General features: G+C 41.6%; 1 long non-coding RNA gene across 2 annotated transcripts; it reads left to right on the plus strand.

The window, feature by feature from the left end:
* Positions 1 to 224: 224 nt before the first annotated feature.
* Positions 225 to 13987, plus strand: LOC139035612 (uncharacterized). Of its 2 annotated transcripts, XR_011488242.1 has the most exons (4): positions 225 to 2289; positions 2630 to 2802; positions 5239 to 5326; positions 11220 to 13987. It is a non-coding gene; the product is annotated as an uncharacterized lncRNA (long non-coding RNA). The 2 variants fall into 2 exon arrangements; XR_011488241.1 differs by having other exon boundaries at positions 225 to 2802.
* The last annotated feature ends 541 nt before the right edge of the window (positions 13988 to 14528 follow it).

Raw genomic sequence — 14528 nt, forward strand, 5'->3', positions numbered from 1 at the left:
TGGCGGTTGAAAAGGGATCTGTGGTAACTCATGGACGCTCCCTTCAGGATCTGTGGAAATGGGGAAGTGGGGAGAGGAGGGAATCTGTTCTGCTTCCCCGCTCCGGAGTGTTGGGTATAAGAAGAATGTCTGGGTGCGAAAGCGTTGTAAGCAGATGGAGTGGGAATGGGTGGTCCCTAGAGATAGAGGGGGGCTGGGGGGGGGGGGGAGTTGACTTACGGTATTTTTGGCCTAAGCCATTTTGTGATTCAAGCTTGGCCATAATATTTGTCCTGAACAGGTCACAGCAGTTAACGATCTTAAGGGAAGTAAGGGAAAGCAGGAACAAAGGGAAAGCAGACAAGAAAAAATAGTTCGGTGATAAAAAGAATCCTAGTTTGTCCTCAGGCGACAGACATAACAATCTGATGCTCATCTTTGAGTTCTGCAGGAGCTAAGGCCCCCACTCAAGGGGAGGATGGAAAGATGGAATGGACCCTTGTGACTTCAAGTAACTAAAGCTAGACCTTGGCCAGGTGTTTGCTGATTTCTCAGCCCAAGCCCCTTCATGAATATACCTGTGCCTTTAGCTTAAAATTTCCCCAATTTTGCTATTCAGAGAGGCACTGGTTTGGGAAAGATCCTGTGTTCCCCTTAATTGCTGCAAATAATAAATCCTTCCTTCTCTGCATCTTTGGCTTAATTGTGTCTTTTGGCTCAACTCCCACCAAGAAGAGAACACAGTTTTCAGGTACCAGCATGTTGTTGGCAGGCTTTTATTTTACAGAGCTTTATTTGTTATGTTACTATTATTGCTGTTGTTTCTCACCTGGAATGGGTTCTACCACAAGCTTCTGGAGAGTCGGCACTATTACCTCGGTTGTCACGCATCCCTCGTAGTTCTTGGCATCACCCCCCCCCCCCCCCATCTTGGGTCAGAAAAAGAATCCTAGGGCATCCCCTTTGCTGTAATTTAGTTTTTGAGGACCCAGGAATTCAGAGTTCCTGATTCTTAGACTCATGCTTGCCTTGTCAAGAGGATGAGGTGGTTGGATGGCATCACTGACTCAATGGGCATGAGTTTGAGTAAACTGCAGGAGTTGGTGATGGACAGGGAGGCCTGGCGTGTTGCAGTCCATGGGATCTCAATGAGTCAGACCCCAAGACTAAGCAACTGGACTGAACTGAACTGCCTTGTCAAAGCACTCAACTGTTCATCTGTAGAGACAGGTTAGTGAGAATCAAAGAAAGTCCTGAGTTGGAGCTTCAGACAGATTAGGTGGCAGGGGTTTTTATTTTGGCCCCTGGTTTGAATTATGTTTCAAATGAAGGCAGGGCGGAGGGAGGGAAATGAGAAAGGTGTGTCCTGTAATAGGAAGGGATAGCTGACTGAGCTGGCTGCCTTGTTTACATGAAACAAAGCAGTCTGTGTAATTTGGCAGTACAGCCTGATCTTTGCACCATTCACTTTCCAGCTTTGGTGGTATTTATGTGTGTGTGTGTGTGTGTGTGTGTGTGTGTGTGTGTGTAAACCTTGGCAAAGGCAAGCATGATATTTTAGGATGTCAGAATCTTTTTCTTTTTCAATAAGATATGGTATTAATTTATTTTAGAGACAGTCCATTGCAGAACTGAATTCCGCGCCCGACCCCCGCCCCCCGCCCAAATCTTAGTACAATTTATTAATAGACTTCACTGTTAATAGTAGGCCAGAGCTGATTATTTTGAGTTGATGTGGTGGTGGGGGTGGAAGGCTAAATGCAGCTCTCACCTTAAAAATAAAACTTTAGATCTCACAGCTCTGACAAAATATCCAGGTCCCTAGGCCTGGATCCCTTTAGATGCTAGACTTTTGGGGGCAAAGCCAGGACTGAGTTACAATATATAATACCTGTAGCACTGATGACCTGGAATAGGAAACATTTTAGAATACACAAGGATGATGGTTTGGCCATCTGGATGAGGCCAGAAATGCCCTAAATTAAAAGTGAGAGCAACATCAAAATAGCTGATCTTACAGAGAGAATAAACTAGTAGTTACAAGTGGAGAGAAAGGAGGGAGAGCTTAAGATATACAAATGCTATGTATAAAATAAATAAGCAACAAGGATATATTGTACAGCAGAGGAAATATAGCCATTATTTTGTAATAACTTTAAATGGAGTATAGGGCTTCCCAGGTGGCTCAGATGGTAAAGAATCTACCTGCAATGTGGGAGACCCAAGTTCAATCCCTGGGTCAGGAAGATCCTCTGGAGAAACTAATGGCTCCTCACTCTGATATTCTTGCCTGGGAAATCCCATGGACAGGTGAGCCTGGTGGGCTACGGTTGGTGGGGTGACAGAGTCAGACACGACTGAGCAACCAACGCTTTCAGTTTCAAATACTTTAGATGGAGTATAATCTATAAAAATATTGAATCATGTTGTATACTTGAAACTAATGTTGTATATCAATCATACTTCAATTAAAAATAAATAAATGCAAAAAAAAAAAAGTTGACCTTAAAATAACCTGGCCTCTGTGGTAAAGTTTGAGGGGAGGCTGAAAAGGCAGATCTCTAGACAAATTAGATTATAAAAAAATAAGTTTTTAAAATCCGTTTTGAAATTATCCAAAAGGATACACGTATCCCAATGTTCATTGCAGCACCGTTTACAATAGCCAAGACATGGAAGCAACCTTAATGTCCATCAACAAAGGAATGGATAAAGAAGATGTTGTATATATACACAATGGAATATTACTCAGCCATTAAGAAGAATGAAATACTGACATTTGCAGGAACATGGATGGATAAAGAGATAGTCATACTGAGTGAAGTAAGTCAGAGAAAGAGAAGTATCATATGGGGTCCCTTAGTGCTGAATATAAAATGAAATGATACAAATGAACTTCTTTACAAAACAGAAACAGACTTGTGAGTCTGAGAGAGTGAATTTGTGTTTGCAGGGTAGGGGGAAGAATGGGGGCAAGGGATAGTTAGTAGTTAGGAAGTATGGGACTGACATGTTCAAACTGCTATATTTATATAATTTTATTTTTGCCCAGAGCTCAGCAGCAGGGGACAAACTGCTATATTTAAAACGGATAACCAACAAGGACCTACTGAATAGCACAGGGAACTCAATGTTATGTGGCAGCCTGGATAGGGGGAAAGTTTGGGGGAGAATGGAGAATGTACCCATTCATGTATCTGTGTGACTGAGCCCCCTTGCTCTCCACCTGAAACTATCACTACCTTGCTCACTGGCTATTCTCCAAATTAAAATAAAAAGTAAAAAAAAAAAAAAAATTAGTTTTGAATACCTCTAGGATGGTCACAGTGTTAAGCCAGTTTTGGGTCATTCACAGGTTGGTGTGAAATAGTTCAACAGGAGATGGAAAGAAGAGTGGAGCGTGGGATGAGGGAAAGCTGGGTCTGAGTAGATCTTCCTCCCAGGGGGATCTGAGCAGCAGAAGGGAAAATAATCGTCTGATTACTTAGGTAGGGAATGAGGAATTAGGGTGTACAAAAGAACAGATGGAAGACACTGAAGGCAAACTTTCCATTTCTTAGTTTTGTTTAAGACAACTTCTAATAGGTGGATCCTAGGCCCCCATCTACTTAGATGGACTAAATTCTTATTGAAAACCCAGGATAGTGATAAACTGATAAACACACTGTTACTTCTATAGCTGGTCAGTAAACCTGCACCCCTGAGTTGCACATCCCTCACAATGAAAAACTGTGAACAGTGGGATGTCAAACCATAGCATGGCGGCGGGAAGGGGGGAAGCTTCAAGTCTATGTGAAAGGAGTGACTGAGTGATTTAGGAGGAACCATAGATCCAGTTTTGAGTGACAATGAATCACACTGTTGGGACTTCCCTGGCAGTCTAGTGGCTGAGACTCCTTGCTTCCACTGTAGGTGGTGTGGGTTAGATTTCTCTCCAGGGAATTAATATCCTGCATGCCCTGTGGCACAGCCAAACAAAACCAACAAGTCACACTGTCAGATAGTCTTTTCACTTCTCTTCCAGTCTTTCTAGAAAGTATTTGGTGTTAGCATGTCTTTAACATTTGCTAATCTGAATTTTTAACAGAAAGCAGCTCCGGACTCTACACCTTCTTCAGGTTTTAGCATCTAACTGGAATTTAATAACATTGTCTTCCATTTATGGTAGTGATAATTTATCATTTAACTCTCACATAAACTTTGCTTTTTAAATTTTAAGTTAAAGTGAATTTACTTAAAGAAAAATTATTATTTGGGTGGCACATGTGTTGGCCAAAAAGTATACATATGTAACTGAAGTTTGGGAAACACAGAGCTTATGGTCTCCTGGGTCCCTTTGAAATCTAACATTTGCTCATTTTGTACTGGTCTAGGACACCGAGGCCCAGAGAGGTGAAGTGAAGTTACTTAACCAAGAAGATCACTATCTTTGAAAACATTTCCTTCAGTTTCTCCTGACTAGAAACACCCAAAACTGTAGTTCCCTGAAAAAGTATCAGACTTAAGGTCCTCGTGTTTGTTCATACTTCTCTTGGCAATGATGACCCCTGTTATTCCTGTTTCTCAGCTGCAGCTTCCCCATGGCCCTTGTGAATAGCTCAACAATCCATGCACACATCATAAGACAAGTATAAGTTATACCCACTGTCAGAAAAGAACATGGGCAAGTGTGTCTGAATCTTCAGAGAAGCAGATGCTAAGACAGGATTCAACATGCAAGGATTCTGTTAGGGCAAATGCTCCTGGGAAAGAAAATGGGGAAGGAACCAAGTCAGCCTGGGAGAGTGTCAGGCTGTGGTGTGAATCTGACTCCCAGTGAAGGAGAGAGGGAGGGACCCACAAGAGGGAGCATCCCAGGCTGCCCTCAGTTCCAGGAAGATCCAGCAAGGCCACTGGCAATTCTGGAGCCAAAGTCAACTGTCAGGAGTCCCCATGTTCTCTTGTCAGGAGAGTGCCCCAGGGAGGCGTGGCATCTGCCCAAGCCCAGCAAGGATATCTGTGGCCCTTGATCAGTTGTGCTCCCTGCAGTTGGAAGTCTGGAAGGCCCATTCTGGTGACCACTAGCAAGATATCAGATAACAAACACAGGTTAGCAGCCACTGTATTCCAAAGTAGGGCTTATTGTGTTGGCATCCCACTTTCATCAAATATACAACTAGCATTTTCCAAAAGCTCTGGTTAGGCTCTTAATGCGCATTCCCTCCTTGAAACCTCTTACCAGCTCTGTGGGCAAGTTTTATTTTTCTTTTCATTTTACAGATGAAGAAACCGTGGCTCAGAGAAGTTTAAGTAGTTTGCTCAAGATCACTTAACAGGTTTGCTCAAGATCACTTAACAGGCTGAAGAGGTATTCAAATATTTGTGTTGTGTTTTCCTTCTTCTGAGACGGGTTTGGGATCGGTTGAGTAAACCTGAATTCTCACTGCACCTTAGCTGACCTAGTTATCCTGTCCCTTTAGGTTGTTTTGTACTGGTCTCAGGCCTTTGACCTACTTCTAATCAGTTCTGAAATCCAGGGAAATGCCAGAGGTCCAAAGTGGCCCACAGACAGGCACTGGCACAACAGAGATGCTCAGCGTAGAAGATGAGCTGAGCTTTGTACCCAGTGAGTGAATTTAAGTACATTTCACTCAGTATATTTAATGTGTGAATCTGTCAACCAAGATTACTGTCTAGGCTCTGCTGTTTTAAATACTTAGTAAGACGATTGAGAGCTGGATTTATTATGCCATTGAGTGCTCTTCAGATCTGGGGACAGCCACTGAACACATTGCATCTCTGTAACTGGCTGTAAGTGAGACCATTCACTTGTTACTTGAATATATTTGGCCTATTTTGGAAGCGAGTGAGTGTTCCTGGTACTTTCAGGTCCTGTTATATCTGATTTGCTCATTAATACGGTAGTTTGGTTTGTTAGGCGTGGTCCAGTGGGAGTTTCTGAAAAGCAGGAAATATTTAACAACTGTGCCTCGTTCAGTGGCTGGTTTTAGTACGCCTGTTATGGAATATGCTGGAGAATTGCTTAGTGCCTCAATTTCAACTTCTGCAAAGTGAGGCTAATGCTCTCTGTTCTTACTCCCCAAGGCAGCTAAACTCAAAAAAGGTCTGAGTGGAGAAGTGTTAGGAAATGTTAAAAGCAAAAGATATCAACTTTGGGGTTGGGACTATATTTTGAAATCTTAGCCAGCATTTCCCTTTTCTCCTGGTGCTTTACTTTTCCCCACCTCCTTTGAGGAGCCACTGTAGCTTGCGCTCATTGCCGATGAAGGATGTAACCTCTCTGGTTTGTTGCTGGCTTGGATTAGCTCAGACGGTTAAGAATCTGCCTGCAATGCTGGAGACCGGGGTTCGATTCCCAGGTCAGGAAGATCCCCTGGAGAAGGGAATGGCTACCCACTCCAGTATTCTTGCCTGGAGAATTCCATGGACAGAGTAGCCTGGCGGGATATAGTCTGTGAGGTCACAAAAAATGGGACATGACTGAGAGACTAACACTTTCACTTAGGTTAACATGTGCGAGACGCATTGAATGAGAGCCAAGAGTCTGAGAAGACTCTCAGGAGGGAGAAGATAGCACAGTGGCTGTGGCGGGAGTAGAGATGTCAGTCTTGGAGCACGGAGCTGGAGGGAGCCTGCTTCCTTGGGGAGGCAGCAGAAATGCCAGGGAGCAGCCTGGGATGTTCTCTGCTTCTTTGGAAGATCCAGGGGAGGAAGTAGCTGCTTGAAGGCTTTCGGTAGTCAGGGCTCAGACATGGTCAGACTCCCCACCCCGAGGGAGGCATGGAGCAGCCTGTGGGTGAAGACCGGATGAGAAGGCTGACTCAGAAACCACCCAGGGCAAGACTTGTCAAGGCTTGGGCTTCCCACCTCCCACCGCCACTGGTGCTTGGAGTGAATGGGGCAGTTAAAGTGAGGTCACAGTTTCCCTTTTCTGGAGAATGAGAGTTCAAATTAGAACTTTAAATTATATGTAAAAAATAAAGCTGCATCTCGTATACACCTGAGTTTATGCACTGTTTGTATTTGCTTTTTCATCTAGTATTATTACTAATGCAACAAGACTCATGTTTCAGAAAAAGCTTTCACCTTGTTATAGGAATGAGTGAGAAGATGAGTTCTGGGAAAGTTTTGCAAAGAGATATGAACCAATCCTGACCGAGGAAGGGAAGTAAGAAGTGTGCTAAGCCTAGGGTTTCAGTAGATAATCAGCATGCAACATGCACTAGAGTAAGCCTCTCTGCCACTTTGTCTCAGGGCCTTCATCATGCTGACCTGTGTGGGTCCACATTTTGACTTATATATGCATAATAGATTTATTGCAGGGATTACCTATAAAAGTATAGCGGCTATACAAATAATACTGTGGTTTTTTTTAAAAAGAATTTTGTTTCCTTAAGGAGTATACTGAAGGAATCACAAACACGAAGTTCTCAAACGCAAACACTTTAACTTCTCTGAGCTATTAATTATCCACCTTTAAAACTCTAACCAATAGTATGCTTGGACATTTATCAGCTTAAAACACATTATAATGAAAAAATAGCTTCCTTTTCATTTAATTTTTTCAAGGATGGAGCCCAGGAGTCTGGATGATGTATTAAAAGTTGATCCCATGTACAAGTTCTAGGCTTTTCTTTTTTGCATTTTTTGTAGTCTTAGATGGACTGAGTTCATTTGATGCAATTTTGCATAGCATACCCTATCTCTGTTTCTCAAATTCAATATTTTAGTTTATTGATTTATTTTAAAAATATTTAAGTATTTACTATGTGTCTAGCCTTGTGCTGGGCATTTGGTAAACATCAGTGAACCAAACAGGTGACCAAGTAGTTAGACACATTGTTTCTCCATTCCCTGGTTTCCTGGGAGCTGACTCCTTCTCTTCATCTGCCTCCCCTCTCCCATTTATAATTAAGTAGAAGTCCATATACTTATTGTGGGAGTGGTCATTTTATAACAGTGACTATAGGACACCCCTTTGGTCATGTTCTTGGTGAAAGAAGGAATTGGAAGTAAGGACCAACTTGGAAAGTCAACAAATCAAATATTGAATGAACACTCACTGTATACGTCCACAGTATACTATGTTCACTGTTAATGATCTGAAGAATACAGGCCATGGTCTCTGCCTTACCAAGAGCTTTTAAACTATTTTAGGGCACCACACTTACATGAAAATACAAGGCAGAGTATGCTAAAGGAAAAAATAGTTAGCCTAACTTTAAGTGCTAAGTTTACAGGGGGGAAAGAGCATCTTGTATTTGTCTTGAAGCTACATGACAACGGCTGTTTTTCTTTCTTCTTGGAAGTGCTATTTCCTCTTCTACACCCTTGAATGATAGTATATTAGTCATTGAATCACAGTACATTTCCAGTTTAAGATGAAAACGTTAAACTTCACTCCACCCATAATTTTCTTTTTTTTTTTTTTTTTTTGCCATCTTATAAGGTGGGAAGGTTCCCAGTTTTATTTATTTATTTTTTTTTTTAAAATTTTTATTAGTTGAAGGCTAATTACTTTACATCATTACAGTAGTTTTTGTTATACATTGATATGAATTAGCCATGGATTTACATGTACTCCCCATCCCAGTCCCCCCTCCCACCTCCCTCTCCACCCGATCCCTCTGGGTCTTCCCAGTGCACCAGGTCCAAGCACTTGTCTCATGCACCCAACCAAGGCTGGTGATCTGTTTCACCCTAGATAATATACATGTTTCAATGCTGTTCTCCTGAAACATCCCACCCTCGCCTTCTCCCAGAGTCCACAAGTCTGTTCCATACATCTGAGTCTCTTTTTCTGTTTTGCATATAGGGTTATCGTTACCATCTTTCTAAAGTCCATATATATGTGTTAGTATACTGTAATGGTCTTTATCTTTCTGGCTTACTTCGCTCTGTATAATGGGCTCCAGTTTCATCCATCTCATTAGAACTGATTCAAATGAATTCTTTTTAATGGCTGAGTAATATTCCATGGTGTATATGTACCACAGCTTCCTCATCCATTCGTCTGCTGATGGGCATCTGGGTTGCTTCCATGTCCTGGCTATTATAAACAGTGCTGCGATGAACATTGGGGTGCATGTGTCTCTTTCAGATCTGGTTTCCTTGGTGTGTATGCCCAGAAGTGGGATTGCTGGGTCATACGGCAGTTCTATTTCCAGCTTTTTAAGAAATCTCCACACTGTTTTCCATAGTGGCTGTACTAGTTTGCATTCCCACCAACAGTGTAAGAGGGTTCCCTTTTCTCCACACCCTCTCCAGCATTTATTGCTTGTAGACTTTTGGATAGCAGCCATCCTGACTGGCGTATAATGGTACCTCATTGTGGTTTTGATTTGCATTTCTCTGATAATGAGTGATGTTGAGCATCTTTTCATGTGTTTGTTAGCCATCTGTATGTCTTCCTTGGAGAAATGTCTGTTGAGTTCTTTGGCCCATTTTTTGATTGGGTCATTTATTTTTCTGGAGTTGAGCTGGAGGAGTTGCTTGTATATTTTTGAGATTAATCCTTTGTCTGTTGCTTCGTTTGCTATTATTTTCTCCCAATCTGAGGGCTGTCTTTTCACCTTGCTTCTAGTTTCCTTTGTTGTGCAAAAGCTTTTCAGTCCCATTTTTAGGTCCCATTTGTTTATTTTTGCTTTTGTTTCTCGTATTCTGGGATGTGGGTCATAGAGGATCCTGCTGTGGTTTATGTCGGGGAGTGTTTTGCCTATGTTCTCCTCTAGGAGTTTGATAGTTTCTGGTCTTACATTTAGATCTTTAATCCATTTTGAGTTTATTTTTGTGTATGGTGTTAGAAAGTGTTCTAGTTTCATTCTTTTACAGGTGGTTGACCAGTTTTCCCAGCACCACTTGTTAAAGAGGTTATCTTTTTTCCATTGTATATCCTTGCCTCCTTTGTCGAAGATAAGGTGACCATAGGTTCTCCACCCATAATTTTCATGACACATCATCTTTTATATTTTTGAGATTTAAATGTGAGAACTGCAGAGACGCGCTTATACCAGCAGGTGGAGGAATTTGCTATTTGAACTCATCTCAGGACACCAAGTGGTTCAGCAAAGGATGTGACTGCAATTTAAATTATTGCTTTATTTCTCTTTCTTTGTTTCAGATATTTATGCACCAAAACATTGAACAAATTACCTATATTCTAATGCAAAAGAATGTATGTATTTTTATAACAAATTACTTTACAGCAGAAATCAACACAACATTGTAAATCAACTATAATGAATAAAATAAAGGAAAAACATCAAACCCAAATTACTTGTACTCTGAAGAAGATGAATCAAAATTGGTTATTTTTGTCACTCTATCCAGAGCATAAAGTAGATGGCACTTTCTCCTTTTCAAAGTCTTAGATGTAAATATATATTGACATCTAAAGAAATAATTTCAACTTCCCAGGTGGCTCAGTGAGTAAAGAATCTGCCTGCAATGCAGGAGATGAAGGTTCAGTCCTTGGGTCAGAAAGATCCCCTGGAAGAGGGCATGGCAACCCAGTCCAGTATTCTTACCTGGAGAATCCCATGTACAGAGGAGCCTGGCAGGCGACAGTCCGTGGGGTTGCAAAGAGTCGGACATGATTGAATTGACTGAGCACACACACAAAAAGAAATTGTTTATTCTCATCGAGAACATTGGAGAACTCTTTTTAAACAAACGTGCGACCTTAACAATCTTATGCTAGATGTAGAACACACTCAGAGTTGGGTGGTGCCTTGGGCTCCCACATGAGTCAAGCGTCTGAGTTTGTAGGTATCAGAGTAGAGAGATCTCTACACTGGTTTATCTGAGGTCTATCGCAGGTTTTCAGGCCTGTCTGAGCACATCAGTGAACTGATGAGACAGGCCTGAGTGAAATCAATACACCTAGGGGAGTTGGAATCATCAGGGGAAGAAGTCATGCCCTGCCTGTTGCTGGGGCAAGGGCATGTCCAGCAAGCTGTGGGAGTCTGGTGGAGGCTGAGAAGCTTCCTGGGCAAGAGTTCACCCCAAGGGTAGAAGGAATCTGCTGATTAGCTTGAGCCAGCAAGAAGAGCCCTAGTTGTCAGAGGGGAGCAGTAAGTCTGATGGGATTGTAGCAGCTTCTTGATAACCTGGTCTGAGTGTTTAGAAGCATGATTTCCATGAGTACACAGAAGGCTGTTGGTAAAAACTGAAGTAATTTTCTCAGCTTTTAAAACATTCTCAGGTTTAAGAAATACTATTTTACCTTCTCACCCGAACAGGGCAGTCAATTTCTGGTGCTTCACTCCTGCACGGCTTGCCTTCTCAGGCGGCTCAGCAGTAAAGAATCTGCCTGCCAATGCAGGAGATGCAGGATGGATGGGTTCGCTCCCTGGGTTGAGAAGATGCCCGGGAGTAGGAAATGACATCCCACTCCAGTATCCTTGCCTGGAAAACCCCATGGAGAGAGGAGCCTGGCGAGCTACAGTCCATGGAGTTGCCAAGAGTTGGACGGGACCGAGCAAGCAAAGCAGCTTGCCCAGCTTGCCAGACCCAGGAGAGGAGGGTCTGGAGGAAGTGCTTTGTGCAGAGGGGAGAGGCATTGCCGGCAGGACTGAAAGCGTAGGGAGACACCTTCTGGAGACTCTCAGAAATACAGGACTTGGTGTGTAGGGGTGGAGGTTTGGTACTGAAAATGGGAGCAGGAACCAGTGACATTTGTTTTGCAGTTAATGAGATTCCTCTGACTCAAAGGCTCGTAAGATCTGGAGAAATAGACATTACATATATACTGTTGACCAGGTTCTTAGAGTTATTCAACATTTACTAAAAGAACCATAATAACTATGTCTGTCTTTTGATGTATAAGCTCTTTGTAAAATCCTCCATTTGGGTCATATTTTTATAGCAGTTAGACAGATTTACACACAGGTGTATAAATCTTAAGTATTTACCACAGTGAATTTTTACAGTTTAATAACGTGTGCAAATTCTGCTAAGACAGATGCAGAATATTACAAGCAGCTCTGAAGCCTCTCTTGTGCCCCTTCTTGTCTTCTTTTCTAAAAGCTACCCTGATTTCCAATATTGCAAATAACTTTTGCCTGTTTTAAACTTTGTATAAATGCAATTAATTATGCATTTATTTTGCCTACCTTTTTTTTTTTTTTACTCAACATTATGTCTGGAAGTCTTATTTATGTTCTTACCAAACTTTGTAGGTTTTCTTTGTTGTATAGTGTTCCATTATATGGAAGTAGCACAATTTTATCCATTTTAAAATTTACTCATTTTTAAATATATTCACTGTTGGTGGACATTTGAGTTGTATCCAGTTTTGATTATTATGAACAAAGCTGCCATAAAGATATTGGTACATGTTTTCACTGCACACATGTCCTCCTTACTATTTCTGTTGGGAATATAATTGCTAAATCTGATCTATAGATTTAATGACTTTTATTCTTCCCAATGTGGAAAATGTGGTTTAGCTATACATGTTCAGTTCTCTCACTGTAAAGGGATTGAAGTGATGAAGAAAATGAATTTGACTATGAAGCTATTAATATTACTAGAAAAAGTTGGCGTTACTTAGAATAGCCAGGTACTGACAAATTGGACACTTAATGTTGAATCCTTATTAGTTATCATAAGCTGTAATAAGTGGTAAGAGTGTACACTGTTATATTGCTCATGTCAAATTGAAAAACATTTAGGATAGTTTTCCACTGTTACCTAGAATATGTTTTTAAAAAAATTTATCTATTTTAATTGGAGGCTAATTACTTTACAATATTGTTTAAGATTTCTCCTCCTGGAAGCTAATTTTTAATATTAACCTTAGGAAGATACGCTTGGAAAGTAATTTTCAAAAATTGTTTCCATCTATCAGTAGAGATGGCTAAAAGTCATTGCAGCACTATAACTTGTAGCATTTGCTACTGGAAGCTGAGAAACATCAGTGGATTTTCAGATATTTTATTTTTAGTTTATCAGTTGACAAATCTTGGTTTAAGTGTTGACCATTGTGTTTCCTGAATTTATCTATGAAGACTGAATGGAAGGGAATAACATTAAGTTTAGGTCCCAAGAGAAAAATGCTTTGTGATGTGGGCCTCACCCAGAATACTATGGCCAAAAATAGCCCCTGGGTGAAAGTTATCCAGTGGATCTTGGCCCATCTCTGTAGATTTTGTATCTAATCTACAGGACCAGCACTCAGATTTGCTGGAAACTAACATCTATTTCTACTTGGTTTTTAATTACAAAAAAAGTATGTGTTTATTCTAGAAAACTTGGAAAGCATATAAAAATATAACAAAACTCTCATGTAATAGCAGTATCCTTTATTAATACATTTCAGAATATTTTCTTTCTGGTTTTAAATTACCAGATTATTTTTTCACATAACTCATTTATTCAACACACGTTTTTGAGAGCTTCTTATGTACTGATGGTGAGACTGTATACAACCAGAGATCCAGCAATCTCTTACAGGGTTTCCAAGACTTGAGCTTACCCAACAGAATCTGGAAGATCAGAGGTGGTGAGGGCCAGGGAGAGGGACCTCTGGGAAACAGGGCAGAAAGTCGTTGACATAGCAGCCCTGAGACACCTGTTGTTAGAAAGGTCTGCTTACAATATTGGCTCTTGTCTAGCATCTGGGAACTTGGCTTTCAGGAGTTTTCCCACCATTCCCTAATGATAAGGATGGTTGACTGTGTCTAGACTGTGCAAATACTATGTTCATGCCGAAGACCTGCTTACCTTCTGGGAGTCTGGGATTTTGCCATATGAATGGCAGAGAGCTCCTACATGACCGGCCTCCACTAAAAACCTTGGACGGTGAGACCAGTGAGCTTCCCTGGTAGACTCTGCACGTATTGCCAGGTGTTGTTAGAAGAATTAAGGACATCCTGTGTGACTCCGCTGGGAGAGGACTCTGGAAAACTTCTTCCTGGTTTCCGCCAGACTTTGCCCCATGCACCCTATTCCTTTAACTGATTTTGTTTTGTGCCCTTTCATTTCAATAAACCTGTGAGTATAACTACTTCTCAGTCCTGAGAATCCTTCTAGCAAGTTACTGAACATGAAGCTGTCTTGGGGGACACCTGATACGGTGATCCCTCCTTGGGAGATTAAATTACCAGGTGAATCATTACCTCTACTTTTTTTTTTTTAATTACTTCTACTTTTAGGGGCTTCCCTGGTGCCTCAGATGGTAAAGAATCTGCCTGCAGTGCAGGAGACCAGGGTTTGATCCCTGGGTCGGGAAGATCCTCTGGAGCAGGAAATAGCAACCTGCTCCTGTATTCTTGCCTGGAAATCCCATGAACAGAGGAGCCTGGTGGGCTACAGTCCATGGGGTCACAAAGAGTTGGACACAACTGAGCAACTAAACCACCACCTCTACTTTTATGCTGGCCTTTAGGGTAGAGCTGGGAATATAACTCCTCGAGGGAATCTCCTCAAATGCGATGCTACAAGGATGGCAATGTGGTCAAGGGAAAGGGATTACTGTCCCAGGAGGGTTGACCAGGCTGCTCCTGAGGAATAGCCACCTGCTCAATCCACACTATCCCCTGCCCCGA

The sequence above is a fragment of the Odocoileus virginianus genome, chromosome 6 (assembly GCF_023699985.2).
Source record: "Odocoileus virginianus isolate 20LAN1187 ecotype Illinois chromosome 6, Ovbor_1.2, whole genome shotgun sequence".
Taxonomy (NCBI): Eukaryota; Metazoa; Chordata; class Mammalia; order Artiodactyla; family Cervidae; genus Odocoileus; species Odocoileus virginianus.